An 8,418-nucleotide genomic window follows, 5' to 3' on the forward strand; every position below is an offset into this window, starting at 1 on the left:
AGGGCGTATCAGGTTTGTTTATGGTTATGCTGTCATAGTGACATGCCTAAGGGCATATCAGGTTTGTTTAGAGTCATGCCTGAGTCAGCGTGACATGGCCATGGTCCTGCCTATATATGGGCGTATCAGGTTTGTGTATGGTTATGTCTGAGTCAGCGTGACATGGCCATGGTCTCCCATTAGCTAATGTTAATATAGGATAATTGATTACCAATAGATTACTTTAATATTCTCAAATACTTGATTAACCCTAATGGGCAATTATGAATGAAATGTTATGTTTTTGTGCCATTTAATCCTAACCATGAAGCCTAACCTCTTAAAGGAGTAATTCACCCAAAACATGACTTACTTTCTATCAATTACACACCCCGTGTAGCATTGAAATCATAGAGATTTTCTAGTTTTTTTTCCGCATATCCCAGCCAATAATTTGATGACTGGCGGAAAGATGCTAATGTATCCTGTAGGAGTCTCCATTGAGTCTCCTACCGGAGAGACCGCCAGTCATCAAATTATTGGCTTAGGAATGCGACAAAAAACTAAACATCTCCATGAATTCAATGCTACATGGGGTGTGTAATTGATAGAAACTAAGTCTTTTTTTGGGTGAACTACTCCTTTAAAACCTCACAACGATAAAGACTGACAGACTGTCCCCATAATCATAATGTATTTTTCTCAAATGTGGGACATTTGGTCATCATAAGACGCGTGCGTGCGCACACACACACACACACACACACACACACACACACACACACACACACACACACACACACACACACACACACACACACACACACACACACACACACACACACACACACACACACACACACCTGTTCTGTGAAGTTTGATGTGTGGGTTCAACACAGAGTCCAGGATTCTGCATTGATCTTCAATCTGTTGTTTGAAACAGAAATACTGGTTTTCACAATCAGCTACAATTCGTTCAACAACTGCAAATAACTCCTCAGCAACCACAGCAAGTCGCTGGTTGAGCAATGACTTAATAGTTTCTAGTAAAGTCATGTTTCACCCAGAAAATAACTGATAAAACTTGACTTCAATTACCAGTTGTTTGCTTACTACTCCTGTTTGCTGACAGACGTGTGTCCCGCAGCTGCCGGTGATTAACAGCATTAGGTCTAGCGAGAGAAACAAGCCAAGCAGGTCTAGGAAAACAAGCACAAAATAAGTGACTATATAGGTCAGTCAAACTTTATTGTCTAATGTTGTTTTGGAGCAGTGGTTCTCAAACATGTTTATATCGAGGATCCCCTATGTATATATATTTGGCCAGGGCCCCCGTCTGAAATGGGGGTCCGTCTGTGGTACAATTTACATAACTTCACAATGACTCTTATTTTCTTTTTTTTTTGCAGTGGTGTTTTGAGCTTGTAGATCAGCTATTTTCAAATAGAGGGCATTTATAGGGTTTAAGTTAAGTGTTTAACTTCACTTAGAGGATGTTGTGTGGAGGAAGGGTTTAACTGAAGCCCAAATTAAGGAACAAGCCCATAACATCAACCTCTAACCAACCTGTTATTCACAAGCAATTTACAGAAAAGAAAAACAGGCCCAAAGTCACTTATAATAAACAGACATGGCAACAGTGTCAATTAACAACACCATCCCATAAGCTGAAGGGACAGTGGTACTTTAAGTATATTTTGATGCCAATACTTTTGTACTTTTACTCAAGTACATTCTACTTGTAACAGAGTATCTACATTGCAGTACTGATACTTTTACTTAAGTAAAACATTTCAGTACTTTTTCCACCATTAGTCCAGGGGCCAACATATTGAACACAATGATATTTTCACAAATTGGTACCACCTGAGGTGGCCGTAAAGTTTTTGTATTTTTGTATTCCTAAATGTCTCTAGTTTATATTTTGGTATGATACATCTTCCAATTCAGTAGCTTAATGGCAGTTATCACTACCTACCGGCTAATGTATCCGGTAGGAGACACAAAGTAGAATCTTTGTGTCTCCTACCCCGGGCATCAAATTATTGCGACAAAAAACAAAATATATCCATGTATTCAAGGCTTCATGGGGTGTGCAATTGATAACTTCTCAGATTTTTGGTGTTTGCAAAAAGACTGCTTTCCATAAGCTTGTAAAAGTTGACCCTCCTTTGGTCTAGGGCGGTCATAGCTGAATGGGTAGAGAATCCCCCTGGGAAACTTAAAGGAGGAGTTCACCCAAAAAAAGATTATTTTCTGTCAATTGCACACCCCATGAAGCCTTGAATACATGGAAATATTTTGTTTTTTTGTCGCAATAATTTCATGCCCGGGTGTATTTCCGGTAGGAGACACAAAGATTCTACTTTGTGTCTCCTACCGGATACATTAGCCGGTTTAGAGCGATTACTGCCATTAAGCTACTGAATTGGAAGATGTATCATACCAAAATATAAACTAAAGACATGTAGGAATACAAAAATACTAAAAATGTACGGCCACCTTAGGTGGTACCAAAATCTGGCTTGGCCCCTGGACTACATTGCCAGTTAAGCCTCCATACCTAGTAAACTTGACATTATTTGGCTCTCTACTTGGTCTGCTCTTCTCTCAACACCATATCTCTTTGCTTAAAATAGCCGATATACTTGTAGATCGTCTCTTTTCTGCGAATATTTCCCCCGAGAATAGGGATGGGGTTCAAGTGGTTAATGTAAAAAGAAAAGTTCCAATCACACAAAGATTTGGCAGCCTCCCTGTAGTAACTCTGAGGACCGCCTAGGGGTCTCGGACCCCCTTTTGAAGACTCTATATACCGGAGTCCCTTAGGGGTCAGGCCCCTTCCTGTTTTGCTCTATATCGTTGCTGAAAATAGCCGATCTACAAATTCACACCGTGTCATGTTGTGATGACCAAAATAAGGATGCCAGGTTGACAGGGCTTAATTAAAGTGCCATGCTTTCCTGATTTCCTGAGTCATGTTAATATCTGTGATGCCAAATGGAATTAAAGTGCCCATAGGAAATACTACTGTGTTTGTGCTCCTGTCCTTATTCAAACTAAATGCAACTTCTCACATGTTTTATAAACTGACTTTTTTGGATTTGATAACAACTGATAACAACGTGAATGTCATGTTTATAACATATAGTTTAAGCATCAAAATATATACTGATACTTTTGTTTTGACTTTTCCATTCATTATCTTTTAAGTGTTTATTATAAAGTGAAGGAAATTCCCAACTGCATACAGTGTACTCACTGTATCATGTATATATTATGCTTTATGTTCTCAAAGTGGGGTCCGGGGACGAACAGGGATCCTTGAGGGAGACCCCTGGGGGTCCAGTTTAATGACTTTTGGGTGGGGGTCCGCGGCCAAATACATATTAATTTGGAGGTAGCCTACTTGACAAGAAAAGGTTTGAAACCACTGGTTTATATGCTTTATGATATGGTTATATATATTGTATGTACGCTACTGTATGATTTTATGTAGGCTACCCAAACTCAAAACTGACCTAAAGGAGTAGCTGACCTTAAGATACAATTGTGATTACCACCTTTGAACACTTTGGTAATAGCATCGTCTGCCCCCAGCCCCCATCCCTCCTTTTTCTGTAAATATACCTTTTGATGCTACTTCTTTTTTTTTGTTTTAATTATATGTATTGTATTGTATTGTATGCATTACTGATTAATTGAGTACAATGGACCGCAATTGGGCTTTTGTGTTATCCTTATAGCATAACCTTTGACTGTACTACAGTACATGTCTTGTTAACACACTTGTTAATACAGTATTCAATCAATCAATCAATCAATCAGTCCAGCTTCGGTGATGTGCACTGATAATTCTACCCAATGAATTGGCAGGCTATATTTTATGTCTATGGTTGTATAATTGAACAGTGTTTGGCTTGTTACTAAAAAATATATATATATATTACTTATTACTCTTCTCAAAAGTATTATTATTACTTTAGTTTTTTTACTCCCTGCCAACAGTATTTGCACTACTCGCTACTTTTTAGTAGCGAGTAGTAAGCTATAGACAGGGAATAGCTACACTTTGAGCTGTAGAAAGAATTATAGTGACCTGTCTACATTTTTAACTGCTTTCTTGGAAAGAAGGTAAGGGACATTGTGACTCCTTATTCCTTGAGGAAGATTAAATTAAATTTTGTTTTGTTCTGTGTTGTCCACTGAAACTTACTGTAATTCACCATCTCTGTGCAGACCAGTGGGTTTCTTAGTGTGATCCTGTGGACAGGGCCGGACTGGGACCAAAATTCAGCCCTGGCATTTTGGTCCGGACCGGACCAAAATGCCAGGGCCGGACCGGACCAAAATGCCAGGGCAAAAAAAAAAAATCTTTTTTTTTGGGGCCCAGTGGCCCACTGGGAATTTGCCCGGTACGCCAAATGGCCAGTCCGCCGCTGCCTGTGGATAGTGATGATTATTCACTACGTCTGCTCCTGTGGATAGTGATGATTATTCACTCCTTCTGCTAAGACGCCGGCCAGCCAAACAGAAGGAATATAGATCACCTGGCACTGAGGAAGAAGGAGGACCATCTAACCTTTTAAATAAGATATAGTTAATAACTATAGCTTTAACTTGAGACTTTTTCTAACTGGATATGCCTTGTTTGCTGGGTTATGGGGGGGGGGGGGGGGGGGGGGGGGACTTGAGCTCATGTTCGTAAACACATTGTTATAGGTTGTGCTACTTTAACAATGATGTTTCATGTTGTGGTGTATGGGCTTTTCTCTTCACAAAAAAATATCTTCGATTAACATAGAACAGCACTTATGCCTTCCTACTATTTTATTTTATTGTCTCCGCCAGGCCGAAAGGCATGGCGAGAGTTTTTCCACCCCGTCCGTCCGTCCGTCCGTGTGTGTGTCCGTCCGTCCGTCCGTCCGTCTGTGACCAGCTAATCTCCGGCTCCGTTGTCTTGATCGCAGCAAAACTGTGCACACACACTCCCTGGATGCCAATTCAGAACCTCTGCCCCACATTTTTCTCATTGGCCTTTTATAGCGCCACCAGGAGGCCGATTTGTGCAAAACATATTTTTTTGACAGTACTCCTACAGATTTTGTCCAAAAATCACGCAAATCGGTACACAGTATCTCTATAGTGATTAAACGAAACGGGTCTTTCAGATTTCTCATATTCCATCCTGATTGGCTAAAAATGTCTTCCAAAGTTTGCAGGAGTGCTCCGTTTTGAACAAAATGCCTCAAATCATGAACACAGCATGCAATTTCCGTGAAATTTTGCACGCACATTCCCATTAGGCCGAGGAAGAACTACCATTGGAAATTTTTTAAATCAGCCTCATGGTGGCGCTATAACAGGCCGATTCGTGTTTTTACCTATAACTGCACCGATCTGTGTAAAACTTTGTATGCACACTCCCTAGAGGTCAAGGAAAAACCTTTGCCCTGCATTTTTCACATCTGCCTTTTATAGCGCCACCAGAAGGCCGACTTATGTAAAACACATGTTTTTATACTACTCCTTCCAATTTTATCCAAATTTCACGCAAATCGGTACACATGATCTCTATAGTCATGTGATCACGACAGATGTGTTTGATTTTTCATATTCCATACTGATTGGCTAAGATTGACGTCTAAAGTTTGCATTATTGGCTTGTTTTGAACAAAATTCCGCAAATCATGAACGCACCGTCCGATTGCGGTCAAACTTTGCACGCACATTCACTCTATGTTGAGGAACAAATGCCACCCTTTTAACATTGGCCTGTTATAGCGCCACCAGCAGGTCTAATTTAGCGAAACAAATGTTTTTAACAAAATGCCTCAAATCATGAATGCAGTCGGTGTCCGATTGTCGTGCAAGGCCTATTATAGCGCCACCAGGAGGCCACAATAGCCTTCATGACCTGGCGGAGACTTTTTCTAGTTATTATATAAGATGATGTTTGGCAACATATGTGATGTCTATTGTTTCTCTTTTGTTTTATGTGTTTTGTTCATGAAAAATGAATACAATTTAAGTGGAAAAAAAAGATGCTATTATCAGGATCTTTTCTCATGTGTTAATGTCTTTTTACTGCAGGATGTCTGTGAGGGGCCGTCCTAAGGCCACAGTACCTACAGAAGCTTGTGATTGGCTGACAGGGAGCAGAGGGAGTTACAAGTCTTTTGACACTGCCTCTGTTTCAAGTGAATATAATGGAATGTTTTCTGTGAATCAAGTTGCTCTATAAATCTGATCCCACGCAGACGCCATTTTCGAATTAATAAAAACAGATTCTAAGGACACACATTTTGACTGGTCTTTCTACTTTAAATCTCCCAGCCCAGGGAACTTAACGTCTTAACGTTCTTTATAGCTGTACCTGTCCAATATCTACCACAATTATATTCATGGTTGATTTTATATGGTTGTTTTTGTAGCATACACATGCTGTTGTTGAAATATGTTGTTGTGGTTGGTTGTGTGATGTTGTTTTCTAGTATGGTAATGAGCCGATGATTTAGCCTATGACATTAGTCTTGTTTGTTCTTCACTAATGTTTAGTCACCCTGTTGAAGTCTGTGCCGTAACACATAGGTGCATTTTAAACTTTTTGTCATGCATAATATCAATAACAATACAGGGGACCACCAGGGGTCCAAATGGGCCCTTACCGGGCTGTAACTCAGAGCTTGTACAAATGGAACCAAATGAAACCCCTTGTACTCTCAGAGTTGGTGGTGTCCAGTATCAAAGGCAAGCACTTTACCGAGAGAGCTACCTGGACACACTTCACACTAGTTATGTTTCAATACATCGATTTTGTGAGAAGAACAAATACAACCAAACAAATCACTTGCATTGCTCAAGCTAATTATATATTACAAAAAACAAAAACTTAAAATGATCACACACGCTTTTTCACAAATTGAACTCAATCATTCATATTTATTCAATGAATGATTCATTAATTATATATTTTAAAAGTCGACTGATGAATGGCCTCAATGTTGCACAGCTGTCTAATAAAAGCAGTCTAATTAATAAAGTATCCCAAATAAATGAGAAGCTGTTGAAGTAGTTTTTATTAGTACTACTTTTACATATATAAATGTAGGGTTATAACACATAACTGTCCTGTGCATTGTCACAAATGGCACCCTTCTACCATAAGACTTTGTCATTAAAATGTATTTGTGCAATTCATATGCTATTCATAATGATGTAATGCAATGTTTTCATATTTGCCAAGGTGCACTATCACAATGATTTCATATTGTGCACGAATAATGTTTTTATATTGCGTTAATTTGCGTATGCATACGTTTTCATGTTGCATGCGTGCATTCCTCTGTCCTCGATCACTTCTAAAAAGAGCACTAGTCAAACGGACTGCACATCAGGAAAACCAGCACTTTTTTGGCACTAACGCTGCATCATCATATTTACAAACAGAAAAGTGGTCAATACTTGAAAGATTTGTCAGTTTTGAAAAATAAAAATAAAGAAAAGGGAAAAAATGGTGAAATGGGACATTTTGCATGCAATACAGGCGAAATGTTCTCATTTTACCCACTTGATGGCAACATAGAGCCATGTAGAGTAGGCACTTTCAAATAGAGATCTATGATAGACAAACTCACTGGTCTCAGTCAGTGTCTAGTGGTGGAAGAAGTACGCTACTCAGATTCTTTACTTAAAGGGCAAGACCACTTTGGTAGAGGATTGGGTTGTATAGTTACCTTGCCATGATGTAATTCCAAAAGTAAGAAATAAAACATAATTGCTCCATTGATTAGAAATTGATAATTCAAAATATATTCCTCATTGACTTACATAGTAACTCTCAAAGTCACTCTTTTAGCACGTAAACGAACATAAACAATCTGATTCAGACAATATAGAACATCACAAAACCCAGTACAGTTTTTTTTTTCTTTCTTTTTTTTTTTTTTTTTTTTACTATTTGAAGATCCGGATCCACAGATCCAGTACAGGGTTTCTTCTTAATAAAAATAGCAAAATCAACAGGGAAAAAAAACAACCAGTACTGTGTGTTCATTACAAGATTTTCAGCATTGACATGAAATAATTTTATTTATTTTTTCAAATAAAAAAAAAAGTTAAAAGAATGAATACATTTTCCAAAAAACGATTTCCCCAAATGTTGTGAAAATAGCAGCAAGCTCATGTACAAACTCATGTGGCATGTTGTGAGATTGTAGATCAGCTATTTTCAAAGTTTTTGGAAACAGTATTTAAGTGATTAATTCATAATAGCCTATATGTTTATATTGTAAGTTTGGGTCCAGGATAACAGCCAGTGGTGAGGAGCCCCCACCGGGAGGACGTCGAGCCTTCGTCCTACTCCTCCCGCCCAACACTCCCTGCTGACAGGCACCGCCTCCGGCCCGAGGAGCACATGCAGTGGCTCATAGATATTCA

The sequence above is a fragment of the Gymnoscopelus microlampas genome (genome assembly GCF_963454915.1).
Source record: "Gymnoscopelus microlampas genome assembly, chromosome: 2".
NCBI classification, from domain to species: domain Eukaryota; kingdom Metazoa; phylum Chordata; class Actinopteri; order Myctophiformes; family Myctophidae; genus Gymnoscopelus; species Gymnoscopelus microlampas.